The 19,319-nt window shown below is 42.5% G+C and overlaps 1 protein-coding gene across 1 annotated transcript in view; it reads right to left on the bottom strand.

Moving 5' to 3' along the window:
- Positions 1-19,093, bottom strand: part of fstl4 (follistatin-like 4) — a 291,975-nt gene extending 272,882 nt beyond the window's left edge. The window contains exon 1 of the mRNA XM_057821868.1: positions 18,913-19,093. The gene's annotated coding sequence lies outside the window, so the exon portion shown is untranslated. The remainder of the gene's footprint in view (positions 1-18,912) is intronic.
- Positions 19,094-19,319: the final 226 nt, after the last annotated feature.

The following is a 19,319-nucleotide window of genomic DNA, read 5'->3' as shown; positions in this document are numbered from 1 at the left end:
CGCAAAATAAATGGTACTTGCACGTTTTTTTTTTTTTTGCTTTTAACCAAGAAATTGAGACTGTTTTACATCCATATCTATAAAGAATTCAGGGATTTAAGCTTTTATTCACAAAAATTTTCAACAGAAAAGGCTCTTTGTTTTCATAAGGCGTCCACTACATTTGCTTACTGACTAGCATCATAGTTCGTGATATTTACGTAATATAAACGCTAACTGCGCGTTGTTGTTTTTTTTATGCTTTTAACCAAGAATCTAGACTGTTTTGCGCCCATATCTATGAAGAATTTAGGGGTTTTAAGCATTTATCCACAAGAATTTTTAACGGAAAAAGCTATTTGTTTTCATAAGTTTCATAAGGCGTCTGCTACATTTGCTTACTCACTAGCATCATAGTTCGCTATATTTACGTAAAATAAATGCTAACTGCTCGGTTTTTTTTTTTTTTTTTTAACCAATAATTGAGACTGTTTCACGTCCATATCTATAAAGAAGTCAGGGATTTAATCACACGAATTTTCAATGAAAAAAGCTGTTTGTGATTCCACTCGGTCAGCTTTGACGGCCACGCCAACAATGCAGCTGCCTCTTACATTTCTAACAGAGGTTGCGCTAGACTTTTTCGTTGTCTGTCATTTTGACTGACAGTGTCATAAAAATCCGGTCATAATCTATTTTTACCCGTCACTTACATTTTAAAAATGATAATAATGACATATTCAATAGTATTTAGTTTTCATTCGTTTTTAATTAATATGCTGTCCGAACAAGCTTAACAAGAGGCAAACAGACAGCGGAGTGCACCAATCAGCGACGGGCAGAGGTGCCGTTAGCAAAGCGACGAGGGCAGGACGTGGGACTTGCGCGCGGAAGTAAACATACGTGGAGAGCGGAGTTTATTCAACATGGCTAGCGCGAGACAGACTGTTGTCAATGACCCGTGTCGATGTGTTTTAGCTCATTTAAAACTGAATTTACCACGGATTGGAACATATTCTCGGCTCTCCCGTTCGCCATCCGTGTTCTTGTAGAGACGACTTTTGGTGCGCAAGAGTGACGTTGCTCGTGAAGAACACGTCACGCAAATACACAAATCTGATTTGTCGATTGATTTTGTACCTACTCGAGAGGCCGTTAATGGGCTGGGTCCCATTCTTTTCTCTCAGTGTTTGAAAAATACAGGGAGAACAATCTGGCCGTGCCAGGCAAACACTCAGTTGCCTTGACATTTTTCCGAGTAAGGCCAACGACGTCATGCATCAAGAGAGACAATAGCTAATTAATATGCTCACTCGCCACCCTGTGGTCTGGGGTGTGAATTGCAACCTGTCAAAATGACAGATGGACTTCAATTTTTTCCATCACCGTTCTAAAAAACCGGTCAACGACGGAAAATATTCGGTTAACGCAACCCCTGATTTCTAACTATAAAAAGGGACAAATTCTGCAGCAGGATGGTGCTCCATCGCATACTTCAATCTCTACCTCAAAGTTCCTCAAGGCAAAGAAGATCAAGATCCTCCAGGACTGGCCAGCCCAGTCACCAGACATGAACATCATTGAGCATGTCTGGGATAGGATGAAAGAGGAAGTATGGAAGACGAAACCCAAGAATGTTGATGAACTCTGGGAAAGACTGCTTTCTTTGATGTTCCTGATGACTTCTTCAATAAATTGTATGAATCCTTGCCGAACCGCATGGATGCAGTCCTTCAAGCCCATGGAAGTCATACAAAACATTAAATTTGGATCTCACAGCACCACTACTTAATGCGCTTATGTTATGTAACATGTTTTTGTATTTAAAGTACATTTTTGTTCAATTTTCACACTACTTTCTGTAGGCGACAAAACTTTTGTCTTGCCAAAATTTGACCTTTATGTCTTCATTAAATGATAAATCTTTTTTCAGTGAAACAAATATATTTTTGTACACTCAACATCATTTGGGAGGGTCTTAGCTTTCATATGAGCCATTTCTGAAACCAATTGAATATTTAAAAGTAAGGTTATTAGCAATTGTTTCTACAAAATGGATAAGCGACAGGACTTTTGTAAGGAACTGTACTAATCGGGTCCACCAAAGTCGGTTCTCAAATGTCAACAAAATCTTTCTTCCAGGTCTCACAGTACATTTCTCTCCATCTTGGCCTCCCCTCCTTCTACTCCACACTCTGCCTCCTCATCCAGACCATCTTTAATCAAGTGGCTAAAACAGCCACACCTGTGTGAGATGTGTGGCATGCTGGGAGATGGCATCTCGAATCTGGTGGCCAAATTGTCTGTATTCCTCAGCTCTTGCCACGGAATGTACTGCCCCTCCACTTTTTGGCCACAAATGATGTCACAATATGTACATGATCATTTAATGTATAGTAAGTAATGTGAATTATTTAATCTTATTTTATGTTGTGCATTGTTAAAAAATGTTAGTACCAAACAAATATCAAATACATTTTTTGTCAATCTAAATAAAGATAAAAATCTGAATAAAAATTGGCTTAATTGAGTTTTGTTTATATAAATATGAAAATATTTTGATAATAATTTGTTTTGGTTTCCAAGAATTTTCTTTTTGGTGCATTCCTACATTATAGTTCACTGCCATCCATGCCAGTTCAAACGTCAGCGACTCAAACTTATCTATTCCAAACATGAAATATAGCCATACATGAGCTTTCTTTAAAATGACATTTGACTATTGGAACCAATATTTGGGAGGTAACCTTTCTATGAACGCTTCCTCCATGTATATCCTTGCTCTCGGTCAGCCGCCTGTTTGCCCGCAACCGCTGAAGCGGGCCCAGGCGGCAAAGGTCATTTGTGGAAGTTCAACATTAGTGAGTGGAATTTCAAGTGGCTACAGGGAAAACAGCGGCACAGTGGGGAGCTGAAAAAAAGAGCCACCGGTATCCTTTTGGTCTGCTCGCAATCATTATTATTATTCCATCCAAGTGTAAGGGCAGGCCTGTCTGAGCTTGAATGCGTGTGTGGGTGGGTGTGTGTGTGTCCCTTTAAATTTCAATATCTCACAGCAGGCTCATCAGAGAGTGTGGAAAAACAAAGTGGCTCACCATCTGTAATTTTCTCTGAGTGTTATTGTTTTTAACCGTTCTAATCTGACTTAAATGAGCATGAAAAGCTACAGAAGAAAACAAAATAAAGTCAAATATTTCTTTCCACAAATGTGGGATGCATTCATGTACTGTTAACAAATGTTTGTTTGTTGAAGCCATGGATTCTGCCAAATTTCAACTTGGAACAAAAATGGCTGGCTTTTCAAGGGAGGTTTTTTTTTTTTTTTTTCATTCTAAAATGGCTGATTTAAGTTTAATTTACAAGACATTTTAGCGCGTCATGTCCTGATAGATACGCTCACTCAAATTTCATGTGGATCGGTAAAACTTGTGTCAGGATGAGATGTTTTGACAGGGTGCTTTAAACCTTAATTGCCTGTTGAATATTGGGCTTAGTGTCCTTGAAAAATGTTTATGTGTCCCCTTACCCCTATCTGCAATGTCACTGTCTTCATATGTTATTGATTTTAACGCTACAGGTCTACACTTTTTCTCTGCTGCTACATCTTGAAACCACAACTACAGTGTTGGCCAAAAGTATTGGCACCCCTGCAATTCTGTCAGATAATGCTCAATTTCAATTACAAATGCTTTGGTAGTAATATCTTCATTTATTTTGCTTGCAATGAAAAAAACACAAAAGACAATGAAAAAAAATCATGATCATTTTACACATAACAAAAATGGGCCGGAGAAAAGTATTGGCACCCTCAGCCTAATACTTAGTAGCACAACCTCTAGACAAAATAACTGCGAAAAACCGCTTCCCGTATCCATCAATGAGTTTCTTACAATGCTTTGCTGGAATTTTAGACCATTCTTCTTTGCCAACTACTCCAGGTCTCTGAGATTTGAAGAGTGCCTTCTCCAAACTGCCATTTGCAGATGTCTCCACAGGTGATCTATGGGATTCAGGTCTGGACTCATTGCTGGCCACTTTAGAAGTATCCAGTGCTTTCTTTCAAACCATTTTCTAAGTGTGTTTTGGGTCATTGTCCTGCTGGAAGACACGTGACCTCTGAGGGAGACCCAGCTTTCTCACACTGGGCCCTACATTATGCTGAAAAATTTGTTGGTAGTCTTCAGACTTCATAATGGCATGCACACGGTCAAGCAGTCCAGTGCCAGAGGGAGCAAAGCAACCCCAAAACATCAGGGAACCTCCACCATGTTTGACTGTGGGGACCGTGTTCTTTTCTTTGAAGGCCTCATTTTTTTCCCTGTAAACTCTATGTTGATGCTTTTATCCAAAAAGCTCTACTTTTGTCTCATCTGACTGGACAACATTCTTCCAAAACATTTTTGGCTTTCTCAGGTAAGTTTTGGCAAACTCCAGCCTTGCTTTTTTTATGCCTCTGGGTCAGAAGTGGGATCTTTCTGAGTCCCTTTTCATTCGGACGCCAACGGATAGTACCAGTTGACACTGTTGTACCCTAGGACTGCAGGACAGCTTGAACTTGTTTGGATGTTAGACAAGGTTCCTTATCCACCATCCGCACAATCTTTCTTTGAAATCTCTCGTCAATTTTTCTTTTCCCTCCACATCTATGGAGGTTAGCCACAGTGCCATGGGCCTTACACTTATTGATGACACTGCGCATGGTAGACACAGGAACATTCAGGTCTTTGGAGATGGACTTGTAGCCTTCAGATTGTCCATGCTTCCTCACAATTTTGCTTCTCAAATTCTCAGACAGTTTGTTGGTCTTCTTTCTTTTCTCCATGCTCAATGTGTTACACTCAAGGACACAGGAAAGAATTTGAGTCAACTTTAATCCAATTTAACTGGCTGCAAGTGTGATTTAGTTATTGCCACCACCTGTTATGTGCCACAGGTAAGTAACAGGTGCTGTTAATTACACACATTAGAAGAAGTATCACATGGTTTTTCAAAGGGTGCCAATACTTTTGTCCAGCCTATTTTTACATACATCCATCCATCCATCCATTATCTTCCGTTTATTCCGGGGTCGGGTCGCGGGGGCAGCAGCTTCAGTAGGGAAGCCCAGACTTCCCTCTCCCCAGCCACTTCAGCCAGCTCCTCCGGCGGGATTCCAAGGCGTTCCCAGGCCAGCCGAGCGACATAGTCTCTCCAGCATGTCCTGGGTCGACCCCGGGGCCTCCCGCCGGTGGGACATGCCCGGAACACCTCTCCAGGGAGGCGTCCAGGAGGCATCCGAACCAGATGCCCGAGCCACCTCAACTGGCTCCTCTCAACGCGGAGGAGTAGCGGCTCGACACCAAGCCCCTCCCGGATGACCGAGCTTCTCACCCGATCTCTAAGGGAGAGCCCGGACACCCTGCGGAGGAAACTCATTTTGGCCGCTTGTATGTGTGATCTTGTTCTTTCGGTCACGACCCACAGCTCGTGACCATAGGTGAGGGTAGGAACGTAGATCGACCGGTAAATCGAGAGCTTTGACTTTTGGCTCAGCTCCTTCTTCACCACAACGGACCGGTGCAGAGTCCGCATCACTGCAGACGCTGCACCGATCCGCCTATCAATCTCCCGCTCCCTCCTACCCTCACTTGTGAACAAGACCCCAAGATACTTGAACTCCTCCACTTGGGGCAGGATCTCATCCCCGACCCGGAGAGGGCATGCCACCCTTTTCCGGCTGAGGACCATGGTCTCGGATTTGGAGGTGCTGATCTTCATCCCAACCGCTTCACACTCAGCTGCAAACCGCCCCAGTGAGAGCTGGAGGTCACGGCTTGATGAAGCCAACAGCACCACATCGTCTGCAAAAAGCAGAGATGCAATGCTGAGGCCACCAAACCGGACACCCTCAACGCTTCGGCTGCGCCTAGAAATTCTGTCCATAAAAATTATGAACAGAATCAGTGACAAAGGTCAGCCTTGGCGGAGTGCAATCCTCACTGGGAACGAATACGACTTACTGCCGGCAATGCGGACCAGACTCTAACACCGGTCGTACAGGGACCGAACAGCCCTTACCAAGGGGTACCCCGTACTCCCGGAGCACCCTCCACAGGACTCCCCTAGGCACACGGTCGAACGCCTTCTCCAAATCCACAAAACACATGTAGACTGGTTGGGCGAACTCCCATGCACCCTCGAGGACCCTGCCGAGGGTGTAGAGCTGGTCCACTGTTCCACGGCCGGGACGAAAACCACACTGCTCCTCCTGAATCCGAGATTCGACTTCCCGACGGACCCTCCTCTCCAGCACCCCTGAATAGACTTTACCGGGGAGGTTGAGGAATGTGATCCCTCTATAATTGGAACACACCCTCCGGTCCCCCTTTTTAAAAAGGGGGACCACCACCCCGGTCTGCCAATCCAGAGGCACTGTCCCCGATGTCCACGCGATGTTGTAGAGGCGTGTCAGCCATGACAGCCCTACAACATCCAGAGTCTTTAGGAACTCCAGGCGGATCTCATCTACCCCCGGGGCCTTGCCACCGAGGAGCTTACCAACCGCCTCAGTGACTTCAATTCAGAGATTGAAGAGCCCACCTCAGAGTCCCCAGACTCTGCTTCCTCAAAGGAAGGCGTGTCGGTGGAATTGAGGAGGGCTTCGAAGTATTCTCCCCACCGACTCACGACGTCCCGAGTCGAGGTCAGCAGTACACCATCTTCACTATACACAGCGTTAATGGTGCACTGCTTTCCTCTCCTCAGACGCCGGATGATGGACCAGAATTTCCTCGAAGCCGTCCGGAAGTCGTTTTCCATGGCCTCGCCGAACTCCTCCCATGTCCGAGTTTTTGCCTCGGCGACCGCCGAAGCCGCAGTCCGCTTGGCCAGCCGGTACCTGTCAGCTGCCTCCGGAGTCCCACAGGCCAAAAAGGCCTGATAGGCCTCCTTCTTCAGCTTGACGGCATCCCTTACCGCTGGTGTCCACCAGCGGGTTCGGGGATTGCCGCCACGACAGGCACCAACCACCTTACGGCCACAGCTCCGATCGGCCGCCTCAACAATGGAGGTGCGGAACATGGCCCACTCGGACTCAATGTCCCTCACCTCCCCCGGGACAAGGGAGAAGTTCTGCCGGAGGTGGGTGTTGAAACTCTTTCTGACAGGGGATTCTGCCAGACGTTCCCAGCAGACCCTCACAATACGTTTGGGCCTGCCAGGTCTGACCAGCATCTTCCCCCACCATCGGAGCCAACACACCACCAGGTAGTGATCAGTTGACAGCTCCGCCCCTCTCTTCACCCGAGTGTCCAAAACATGCGGCCGCAAGTCCGATGACACGATCACAAAGTCGATCATCGAACTGCGGCCTAGGGTGTCCTGATACCAAGTGCACATATGGACACCCTTATGTTTGAACATGGTGTTTGTTATGGACAATCCGTGACGAGCACAGAAGTCCAATAACAGAACACCGCTCGGGTTCTGATCGGGGGGGCCGTTCCTCCCAGTCACGCCCCTCCAGGTCTCACTGTCATTGCCCACATGAGCGTTGAAGTCCCCCAGCAGAACGAGGGAGTCCCCAGAGGGGGCACTCTCCAGCACACCCTCCAAGGACTCCAAAAAGGGTGGGTACTCTGAACTGCTGCTTGGTGCATAAGCACAAACAACAGTCAGGACCCGTCCCCCCACCCGAAGGCGGAGGGAAGCTACCCTCTCGTCTACTGGGGTAAACCCCAGCATACAGGCACCAAGCCTGGGGGCAATAAGTATGCCCACACCTGCTCGGCGCCTCTCACCGTGGGCAACTCCAGAGTGGAAGAGGGGCCAACCCCTCTCGAGAGGACTGGTATCAGAACCCAAACTGTGTGTGGAGGAGAGTCCAACTATATCTAGTTGGAACTTCTCTGCCTCACACACCAGCTCGGGCTCCTTCCCCGCCAGAGAGGTGACATTCCATGTCCCAAGAGTTAGCTTCTGTAGCCGGGGATCGGACCGCCAAGGCCCCTGCCTTTGGCTGCCGCCCAAATTGCTACGCACCCGACCCCTTTGGCCCTTCCCACAGGTGGTGAGCCCATGGGAAGGCGGACCCACGTTGCCTTTTCGGGCTGTGCCCGGCCGGACCCCATGGGAAAAGGCCCGGCCACCAGACGCTCGCCTTCGAGCCCCACCCCCAGGCCTGGCTTCGGGGGGGGGGGGGTCGGTAACCCGCGTCCGGGCAAGGGAAACTTGGATCCTGTAAATTTCTCCATCATAAGGGGTCTTGTGAGCCATTCTTTGTCTGGCCCCTCACCTAGGACCTGTTTGCCATGGGTGACCCTGCCAGGGGCTTAAAGCCCCCAGACAACATAGCTCCTAGGATCATTGGGACACGCAAACCCCTCCATCACGATAAGGTGATGACTCAAGGAGTTTTGTATAAAATGATAATGATTTATTTGTCTTTTCCATATTTTTTTGTGTTTTTTCATGGCAAGCCAATTAAATGAAGATATTACTACCAAAGCATTTGTAATTGCAATTTATTTTCTGGGGGAAATTGAGCATTATATGACAGAATTGCAGGGGTGCCAATACTTTTGGCCAGCACTGTAGGTTTTGGCCTAGAATGTTCATTTTCTGTGCATCCCTACTTTATACTCCTGTGAGGCAAAACCAAGGGTGCAGGTTTGGTTTCAACATTGGTAGGTATGATATAACAGCTTAACCTGCATGTACACTTTTTGCTCGGGATGGGACATTAATAAGACCAAACAGATTGGGTGAACGGGGGTCAGGGCAACATTTCTCATGAACATGAACCTAATGAATGATATGCCAAATCATGGGTGCTCATTATGTCGATCATGATCGACCAGTCAATCGCAACGCTAGTGTGGGTTGGTTTCAGCGTCCAAAAAAATGTGTTTCTTATGTACAATTTGTTTAGTATGTACATAGTTAATTATGATTATGTTGTGTGTTTGTTGTGTTGTGTGAGCAAAATATGAGGTTATGCAGCACCCCTCTCTCTCTAAGCAGCTTTTTTCTTACGTTTTTCTAGTTCCAAAGTTTCCAGCATAGTTCACTACATTTCTCACCTTTTAATTAATGTTAACAGTAGAAAACACAAACAGAAGGACACTTCTCTCTAAGCAGCTTCCTCCTTGAGTTTTGCAGGTTAGCAAGTTCACACAGTTTAATGTTATGCTAACTTTGATGCAGGTCGAACTTTCAGTAGCAAAATTAGTGGTGTGTTTCCCACCTCCACAACATGGGCGTCTTTTTAAATTACAGTGGCTGCTGTAACTTCTAAATCCCCTTCTTTAAAGGGGCGGAGGAGGCAGCATGTTGTCGATATGTATTTGTCAAATAGACGCCACGTGATTGAACAGGCTGGCGTGATCATAGAACAGCAAGCTTGCGTCTGATTGGTGAAATGGAGTCATGTGATTATTGGTGCTATTAGGGGTTTGACAAAATATCGAAATGGTGATATATCGTGATACTTTGTATCCCTAAAGGTTATCAATATGCTCCTGCCAAGAATCAAGATATATTTTTAAAAAGGTGTCGATGTTTAAAAAAAAAAAGGAACCAACAAGTTCCTACCAAATTCTTCCACCATAATAGTGTCTCAGTTAACTCTAAGGCTGCCATTGACGGTGCTTGATGCAGCAGTCTACCAACCAGAGCATTCGCAGTCATCCTGTCCAATTTTCGGGGCATTTACAGGTCACTTGCTGTTCATTTACTGAGCATTTCCTGTTGAGTTTGAGTCACTGCCAATTGATTTGAGTGATTCCCAGGTCACTTCCTCGACTGTAACTCAAAATCAAGTGACCCATAAAATACCCCAAAATCAACAGGATGTAACTGGAAATCAACAGGTAAATGACCTTAAATGGCCCAAAATTACCTCATTACCTGGCATTGACTGCCACTGACAGCCATTGATAGACTTTCAATCCGTTTGAAGCGGGAGGGATGGCAGCGAATGAACGATTGTTCATTCGTTGCCACCCTCCCAGTGGATTGGATATCTACTAACTCATTCCAATTCACAGCAGAAACTTGTTTTTCTATTTATTGTTTTTTTTTTTTTTTTTTTGTAGAATATCCTAGAAAGATTTCCTGACCAATGTATCGATAATCGTTGTATCGCCATATCGTCAGATCATCGTTATCGTGAGCTTTGTATCGTTTCATGAGGTACCAAGAGGTTCCCACTCTTAGTTGCTATGTCTTATTGGTGAAATTAGTAGAGCTACTCTTGGCATCGCTAGCAAAAAATAAGAAATCAAATATGTAGAATACAGAGGAAAAATGTAATGACTCTTGTGTAGCCCAAAGTAGCTGAGTAAGAGTAGCATTTTTTCTTCACAAATCTACTCAAGTAAAAAGTATGTCTTAGTAAGACTACTGTTACTCAAGTAAATGTAACGGAGAAAATGTAACGCGTGACTACCCACCTCTGCCATTGACAGTGATAGACTTCCAATCGATTTGAACTCGGAGGGGCTGGGACGGCTTTTCAAATGGATTGGACGTCTATCACATCAAATGCAGCCAATGAGTTAAGGTGACAGCAAACTCAAATTAGGTAAGTGAAGACTTTCACCAAGGGCAATACATTCTGATTTGGATCTGAACCAAGCCGTACATGTATTTTCCGAATATGCCCAAAGTTGTCCATTAGGATCCACGCATCATCCATTTAAAAAAAATGATGTCATATTTGGACCACTGCTTAGGAAATGGCTCTACACAGTCCTGCCGAGTGCGAGTTTCCATTTAAATTGTGTGTCTAAACACCGTGACTCACCATCTGTAATTTCCTCTGTGTGTGTTAATGCTTGTAATGTTTAGAACGGTTCATTATATTCTGGGGTGGCTTTTCTGTTTATATTTTTTTTCCGTATGGTTTTTTTTTCTTTTCTATTTTTTTGCAAAGCTCGACAAATCAAAGTCAGGAAGCATAAAGGCGGCAAGGAAGTAGGCTTGGGTCCACCCGAGGGGATAGCTTTGTTGCTTGCTCCACATTAGACAAGGAAACATGATGCCTCATCACTGATCTGAAAGCCTTCAAATCTATAACAGTATTATTTTGGCTCGTGGGCTTGCATGAGGACTCGGTCACATCTTGGATGGCGTCATACTAAAGCGCATTTTGAGTTGGCCGCGAAGTGCGTAAATAAAAGATGAGTTGGACAAGGAGAAAACTAGCCTGCCATCATCTCGGGTTGTTGCACGAGCTGCTGCGCCGTCACCCCCAATGAAAATCAACAATCGAGCTGGGATGAACAACTGGGGGAGGAACTACAATACTTGGACTTTTTTTTATCCTTTGACTCTGATTTTTAAATAACTTTGTTACTAGTAGACGTTCAATCCATTTGAACTGGAAGGGCTGGCAACGACTGAACTTTCGTTCACATATTACCGTCATGGCAACCAGTAAATTAAAGTGCATGTGTCAAAATGGCAGCGCGGGGGCCATATTAAGAGTCATTTCAATATAACCGCATTTAACACAACGTACCTCACAGTATGTTATTTTTTACTTTATATATTTAATGTTATGTATAATACAAGTTTTTGGACAGTTATTATGAGGTTTAAGGGGCATTTCGGGGTACTTAAATGGTTTATTGTGATTTACGCGGAAATTATGGTTACATCGTCAGCCTAGGACTGCATACGTGGAGATTAAGGGGGGGCCAGGGTGGCAAAGCACCCCGCCCCGGTGGCCGAAATATGTCATTACATGTCATTGACTTTCCTATACAGTGTGCAGTGGTACCTCTACATACGAAGTTAATTCGTTCCAAGACCTTGTTTGTAAGACCAAATGTTCATATGTCGAGCAGGATTTTCCCATAAGAATACATTATAATTCCATTAATTCGTTCCACAGCCCAAAAACCTACATTAAATATGTTCAAAATGCAAGGTTGTTTGCATGTTACGTGTTTTGGATCCCCCTGGTGGCGATTTACAATTTGTTGTTTTTATGAGCAGGCATATTTTGGCCACCTAAAGAAAGCTAAGACCTACGTTCTCATAGAAAGAAAATAAAAAGGCAACGCGTTGATAGAGAGAAAGTTTTGGTCTAATTAATTCAGTACGGGCATCATTATTGTTCTAAAAGGACTATCTGCAGTGGTATCCATTTTTCTCGTCACACCAGCTCAGTGCTTTTTTACAAAATCCTTAAACAATACTGCTGTTACTATTGCAAAAAGCAATTACAAGAGCAACACAAATACATTATGTATTTTGCGTAGTGTATCTGAACGCACGGCGTGGCTGAGGGCAGAGTGAGAGAGTGCAGTTGACTTTCTCTTTTCACATCTTGTTGTTGCTATCAGTTGGCGACACGTGTTTTGTTGCACAAGTTCGGAATGAAATGATTAAAAACCTGACGAAGCTGGTGATCTCTTTGGCGATGGTACCAGAATAATAACTGTCACCTTAACGTATAAAGACTGGCGAACAGAGGTCGTCGGAGTATTGTCAAGCAGTTCATGGACGTGCACCCCACGCTCATATTTTTCCATCATTCCATCTTCATTTCAATGGTAAGCCTCACCTTTTTTTCTTTTCTCATTACCTGCTTTAACATTCTTGGAACCCATGTCATGTTGATTTCTTTCACAAGAAAATCCGCTGTGCGTCAGTCTTGCGGGAAAGCAATGAAATTGCGACATTGTCATTAATCGTCGTTATTTCGAGCATTTCGTCGGATGTACCATATTTTTCGGACTATATACTCTGGAGCGACTTATATGTGAAATTATTAACACATTATTATATCATTTCACATGTTATTTTGGTGACGCTGATGGTTTGGTAAACTTGTTACCATGTTCTTTGTTCTATAGTTACAGTATCTGAATAACTCTTAATAGCTATGTTACGTTAACATACCGGCAACGTTCGCATTTCGTTGTTCATGCATCATGTACATCATGTCCGATCACGTCATTTATCGGAATCGGCAAAAAAATATTGGACATGCCTTTTTTTATTTTTTTTTTATTTTATTTTTTTTATTAAATCATTTTCTAATTGTATTTAACGTTACAGACATAATATGTTACACTCATCCAGAGTCTTTAGTTTAGGCTTAAGGTAGGGTTATCAAATTTGTCCCGTTAACGGTGGTAATGAATTTTTTTTTAATTTATCACGTTAAAATATTTAACGCAATTAACGCATGCGCTGCACGACCCACTCTCTCAATCTGTAATGGCGCCGTATTACCTATATATACAGCTAAAAGGCAGCGTAAAACGAGTAGAGTGAATTTTGGCAGCCTTTGGAGCCCTTTTTTAATTGGCTAAAGCCTTACAATCCCTCTCCCTACGATTAGAAATATCTTGGGAAGCAATGTGGGGAAGAAAGGTAGTAATTGATCTTTTTCTCAACACCCTATGTAATTTCCCAACGCAGAGAAGATATATCAATTGGTACCACTACGCACAGTAATGGTTGCACTTCCCATCATGCATTTGGGCAGAACAGTTAAGTGGCTACAGTATAATTTACTGAAAGCTCAACAAATACACTAGATGACAATATTTAGTCACAATATACAAAGTCACATTTATCCTTTAAGAATTACAAGTCTTTCTATCCGTGGATCCCTCTTGCAGAAAGAATGTTAATAATGTAAATGCCATCTAGAGGATTTATTGTCATAATAAACAAATACAGTACTTATGTACTGTATGTTGAATGTATATATTCATCCGAGTTTTATTCATTTTTTTCTTAATGCATTGCCAAAATGTATATGATCGGGAAAAATTATCAGGAATGATTGGAATTGAATCGGGAGCAAAAAAAAAAAAGCAATCGGATCGGGAAATATCGGGATCGGCAGATACTCAAACTAAAACGATCGGGATCGGATCGGGAGCAAAAAAACATGATCGGAACAACCCTAATTATCATACTGTAAACTTATTCAGCATGTTTTTCTCTATTGCATTTGTATTTTAAATTGCCTTTCAAGATGACATATCTGTTCTATGTGTTGGATTTTATCAAGTAAATTTCCGCCAAAAATGGGACTTATACTCCGGTGCGACTTATATATGTTTTTTTCCTCTTCGTTGGGCATTTTATGGCTGGTGCGACTTATACTTAGGTGCGACTTATAGTCCGAAAAATACAGTAGAGATAAATGGCGAGTCAAATTTTACATCGGATGTTGAAAATATCGCGTGTCGACGCAATCGTATGTCGAGGTACCACTGTATATGAATATATAATTAAGACTTTACCGGTAAAATATTATCTATAAAAGTTGTAAAGCAATAAAACAACAACAATGAATGAAATGAACATAATAATCATTTTTATAATGGGTCAAAATAATTTTTCGCATTTTTAACAGGTCTTGTGACTAGAACCTTAGAGACGGTCATTTGCTTTACTTAGCCAAAACTACCTGAGGACAGAAGAGGCAAGATAGATAATGACGTAATTTTTTCAAACCTAAGCTTTCAAAAGCAACAACAACTACTGAGTGAGAACCAAGGATTAAAGATTTGGACCATGAAACGCCGGAGAGCACCGCCAAAATGATGAGTAGAGTTTCAGTTTCCCCCGCTAAAGACGCTAATTGTACAGCAGAACCACCACTGGGCGTACCATATTAAATGGACACCGATCTTGGCCAAAAGCATAGCTGTCCTAAGCAGCCTGATTAAGAATTCCACTAAAAAATGAATGGAAACAAAAAAATATTCATTTTCTACGTATTATTATGAATATTCCTGCCTGGAATATTCAGTCAAAAAGGATCCCGTCTCCTCTTTTGCTTGCCGCCGTTTTCAAACTGACCACCGTGAGAATTCATTTCGCAAGGGTGTGAGTGACTGGAAAAAAACTTGGCAGTAAATTGGATATCTACGCGGAATGCAAAAGTCAGCGTCTACTTATCCACTAGGTAAAACTGAAAAATGCGCACGCTCACACACGCACGCCCCCTCTCATCCACACACACACAGCTGGGATGCCTGTTATTACAAGCATGGGCTAAGCGACAAAATCGAGCATACTGTATATCTTGTAAATTAATTATATTGCTGACACTGCGTTTCGGGGTCATTAACATGTTTTGTCCCCCCAGCCACAAAAATATAGGTGTATATATATATATATATATATATATATATATATATATATATATATATATATACACCTAAAAATGCCCTTACACTTTTTTCCCCACGTGTTTCAATTGAATTTCTATTTGTGTCAAGCAATTTTTAAGTTCTAGTTAAGTTTTACGTTAGTCTAAACTGTAAATCCTGATAGGATTTTGAGTTTTTGCAGTTTTCAAAATAAATGTATGATACAGGCTGTATTGGAGCACAATTAGGGACCAGTGTTACTTGGTGTTTTATCCAGCAATGACAACTGAGCTAAAATTGATAGTTAGCATTATTGAGTTTTTATTTTACACCCTCATCACTTCACATCGCTATGTTATGTTAAAGCCTGTATTAAGACACGTTAGCCACGCATCAACAGTGGTCATAATTAATAGAAACCTAGCCCTCCACAGGGCTAACGTTACGTGAGCTAGTAACAGTAATGTTAATCTTATTTATTAGCGCTTAGCGCTCTTTATTAGCGCTTAGCGCTCTACTGCTTTAAGATGGCGGCTGTTTACTAACGCTGCCCAGACGCAGCCGAGGCTGTCATTTCGCATCTAGTTCAACATCCATGTGATCTCCATGAGACTCATCAGACGCTACCTGCTACCAACGTAGCATCGTGCGGGCTAGTATTTAGCAACGTCGGTGTCATTTGTAGCGGCTGTCGGCTGCAGTAAGTTTTTTTTTTTTTTTTTTTTTTTTTGCTTCTTCCTCTACGCACGTGACATCAACGTGTTGTCCCGCATTAAAAGTAGTCCGAGCAAGACGTGATGCTTAGAGCTGTCAAAATAAACGATTACTCGAGGTGAATAAAATTACTCGGATCAGTTTTTAAACCCGAGTTACTCGAGTTGCTCAAGTATTCGTTTCAGCTCTAGTTCCAAGGTTAGTGTAGGTGGTGAAAAAAAGGAAAAAGGTGATGCTTACCATTGAAATGAAGATGGAAATGATGAAAAAAAATGAGCGTGTTGTACGCGTTTGTTGTGGCTTGACAATACGGCCGTAGAATGTCTACGATCTCGACGGTCCTCCTTCGACCATTATTATTGTGATAACATCGCCAAAGAAATCGCCGGCTTCGTTAGGTTTTTAATCATTTATTTCAGAATTTGTGCAACACAACACGCCTACTGTACACCGCAGTTGACACCAACAACAAGAGAACATTAAAGGAGGAAGTAAAATCTCTACCGCACCTCTCTTACTCTGACACCTTACCCTGTCACATCAGCCACACGGTGCGTTGAGGTTCAGCACGCAAAACACATTCGCCAAATTACAACCGGATTTGTTACATTATAACAGGAATTAATATTATTATTATTGTACTGCATTATTATTTCGATTTTTATTTATAATAAATTTGTTTCGCTATGTGTAATTGCCATTTGTTATAGTACCAGCAGTATTTATTAAGGATTTAGTGTAGGTTGACGGTCTGAGGAACGAAATTATAATGGAATTATAACGTATTCTTAAGGGAAACTCCTGCTCGACATACGACCATTTTGACTTACAAACAAGGTCCTGGAACGAATTAACTTCGTATCTAGAGGTACCACTGTATGTCACATATATGTCAGTCATGTTCTATTCTTGGCAACCTGGGGCACTGCCTCACATGGCAGATAAAGTACAAGCAAGACACCATCAAGAAACAAACCACCCAAAAAAGTGTGCTAGTCATTCAGAAAGAGCTACGTATAAAGTGACGTTCACTTTAGCGGGCGTTAATGATTCACTTCCTCATGGTGTCACTTGCCGTCAACTGTGTCGTTCTTTCATCGAGGCGGCAGCAAGGGAACACGGAAGGAAAACACTCAAGCACATCAGGACCCGAAAGCGCTGCCAGCAGTTACAAAATTAACAAGTGACAAAACGACAGACAACATCAGCCGTCTGGAGGAATGTCAAAAATGAATTCAAAATGCTGCCAAGACCCAATTCAGAACGCTTACCTCCACTAAGGCAGGCATGCAGCATTAACAACTCATTTCATATTAAATCCCTGCATGCAAAGGAAAATGGCAAATGTAAGTTCTGAAATTTCAAATGATTTAAAATGGTACAAAGCACATTGTTGGAAACGCGTTAAATGACCAAACTACTTACAATAAGTTTATGGCAGAACTCCGTCAAGGCCATATTATCCTAATCTGAATCAGAACCATCAATTTTTCAGATTATAATACATGTACACAAAAACACTAGAAAATTATAATTATGTCCCCCTTTGAAAAGGTGTTGTACAATAATTAGATGTAATATAGGAGTATACATTATGCATATAATCAGAAAGAAGGCGCTAAAAATACTGTATGTCCATCTGCCTCCGTTAGACTCACAACACAATTCAAGCCACCTTCTGAACTCAACAACCCGCTGTGCCTATAAATTCCCACAACAGAATACAATAAGTGCCTTTCACTGTTATTATATATGATTATTATGATTATGGTCTGCTGCCTGTAAAAAAGCTCAAAAGGACATGCTGTGCTCGGCTATTGTGTTGTATGACTTGGAAATGCTCTTCTGCTATGTCCAGTTTGTCTGAAAACGCACCATTTCTATGTTTAATTTAAAACACTGTTTCATGATATTTTGGGAATATTTCCTCTAAACTGTAATGCAATGATGGGAAAGCATTATGCAGTCTTACATGTATAAATGGCAATACCTGATAATGACAATGTTTTTGTACCGCCAGAAAATGTAGTTTCCTGCACCAACGTAATAGGTTTAAGAAAAATTACTATAATTCAGTGTCATGATGCCAAAAGTAAATATCGCTCATACAAATATGGTACAGTGATATTTTGTCCCACTGCTAATAGAATAGTGAAGTATTGGAATTCAGCACCTTGGAGAGCTACTGTTCCCAATGTTACATGCTGTAGATGTTGACTACAAAATATTGATATTATACTACATTAAACTAATTGGACCGAACAACAAATGTTGATAATATCATGCTGATAATAATATAATATGTAATACATAATAGTTTGTAGCCACTGTTGATACTGTACAGCAACAAATAATGCTACGATACATAACGGCGATAGACGTCCAATGCATTTGAACAGGGAGGCATGACAGTGAAATTATTATGTTTCAGTGCCATTTGCACTCGCTGGCAGCTTTTGCAGTAAAAATGTATGAGACGTCCATCGCAGTCACTGGCAACGAATGAGTTTTCTACATTTTCTACATAGCCATGGAGTACACACGTCAATTGTTTAGGCGGAACAAACGTCTAAGTAGAGTATTGACAAATAAACATTGAATATTGAAACTGTACAGTGATGCGATACAACAGAGATTTTTTGGAACTGAACTGCATTATAATTTTGTCCAAACAGAGATCCATTTTGGGCTGTTTTCTGCACTTTCCATCACTGACATTAAGAGTCCACATTTTACATATTGCAATAATGTACAGGACAGGATCAACATTTAATACTGATGATTTAAAGTATGTCGTATCGTACGTAGTATCGCAATTCTTTTTAAAGCAATACATCAATTTTGGCATTCTCTTTCAATGCCGTTGATGATGGCACTGTATACTATATGAAAGTCCCGCCACATGACACCGGCGATCCATCACGTTAAATCACTCCCACCAGCTCGTATGTGTGTTTGAGCGCGTAAGCCGACATGTGGAGCGCAACGGGCTACGCTGATGCAGGCACTTCACTATCCCTACATTAATTCAACATAGCTCCCATTTATGAATTCTGATCAGCTCTCATGCAAAACTTACACATGCGCATACGTGAACCCAGTGTAACAAACTTACCTGTGTTACCCCCGAGGTAAAAAGATGCAAGAAAAAAAATGAAGAGTCCAAGTGTGACACTCCTGCGCGCGCGTGTGCTTTGGATTCCCAAAGTATCAGCGGTGGTTCGCCATCGTGCTGGTCTCTCTGCAGCGTCTTCTCGCTTCGTCCTCTCAGTCGCGGGGTTCTCTCCTCCTCTTCGTCTTCTTCGTCTGAGAGCGCCGCGCACCTCCGCCGCCCTATTTCAGGCGCGCTGCCGTGCTGACGTCAGCAGGAAAGGGGGTGGGCGGAGGGCAACACCAGCCCGTGTTGGAGTGGATGAAGATATGCTGGGAAAATAATGGAACATTTTAAATGAATAGTAGTAGATAGATACACAAGGGCACAGGTTTGGTCTCAACATTGGTAGGGACACCATAACAGCATAA

The sequence above is a fragment of the Corythoichthys intestinalis genome, chromosome 18 (genome assembly GCF_030265065.1).
Source record: "Corythoichthys intestinalis isolate RoL2023-P3 chromosome 18, ASM3026506v1, whole genome shotgun sequence".
NCBI lineage: Eukaryota > Metazoa > Chordata > Actinopteri > Syngnathiformes > Syngnathidae > Corythoichthys > Corythoichthys intestinalis.
The sequence above is the reverse complement of the archived record's forward strand: the minus strand, read 5'-3'. Positions and strand labels throughout refer to the sequence as shown.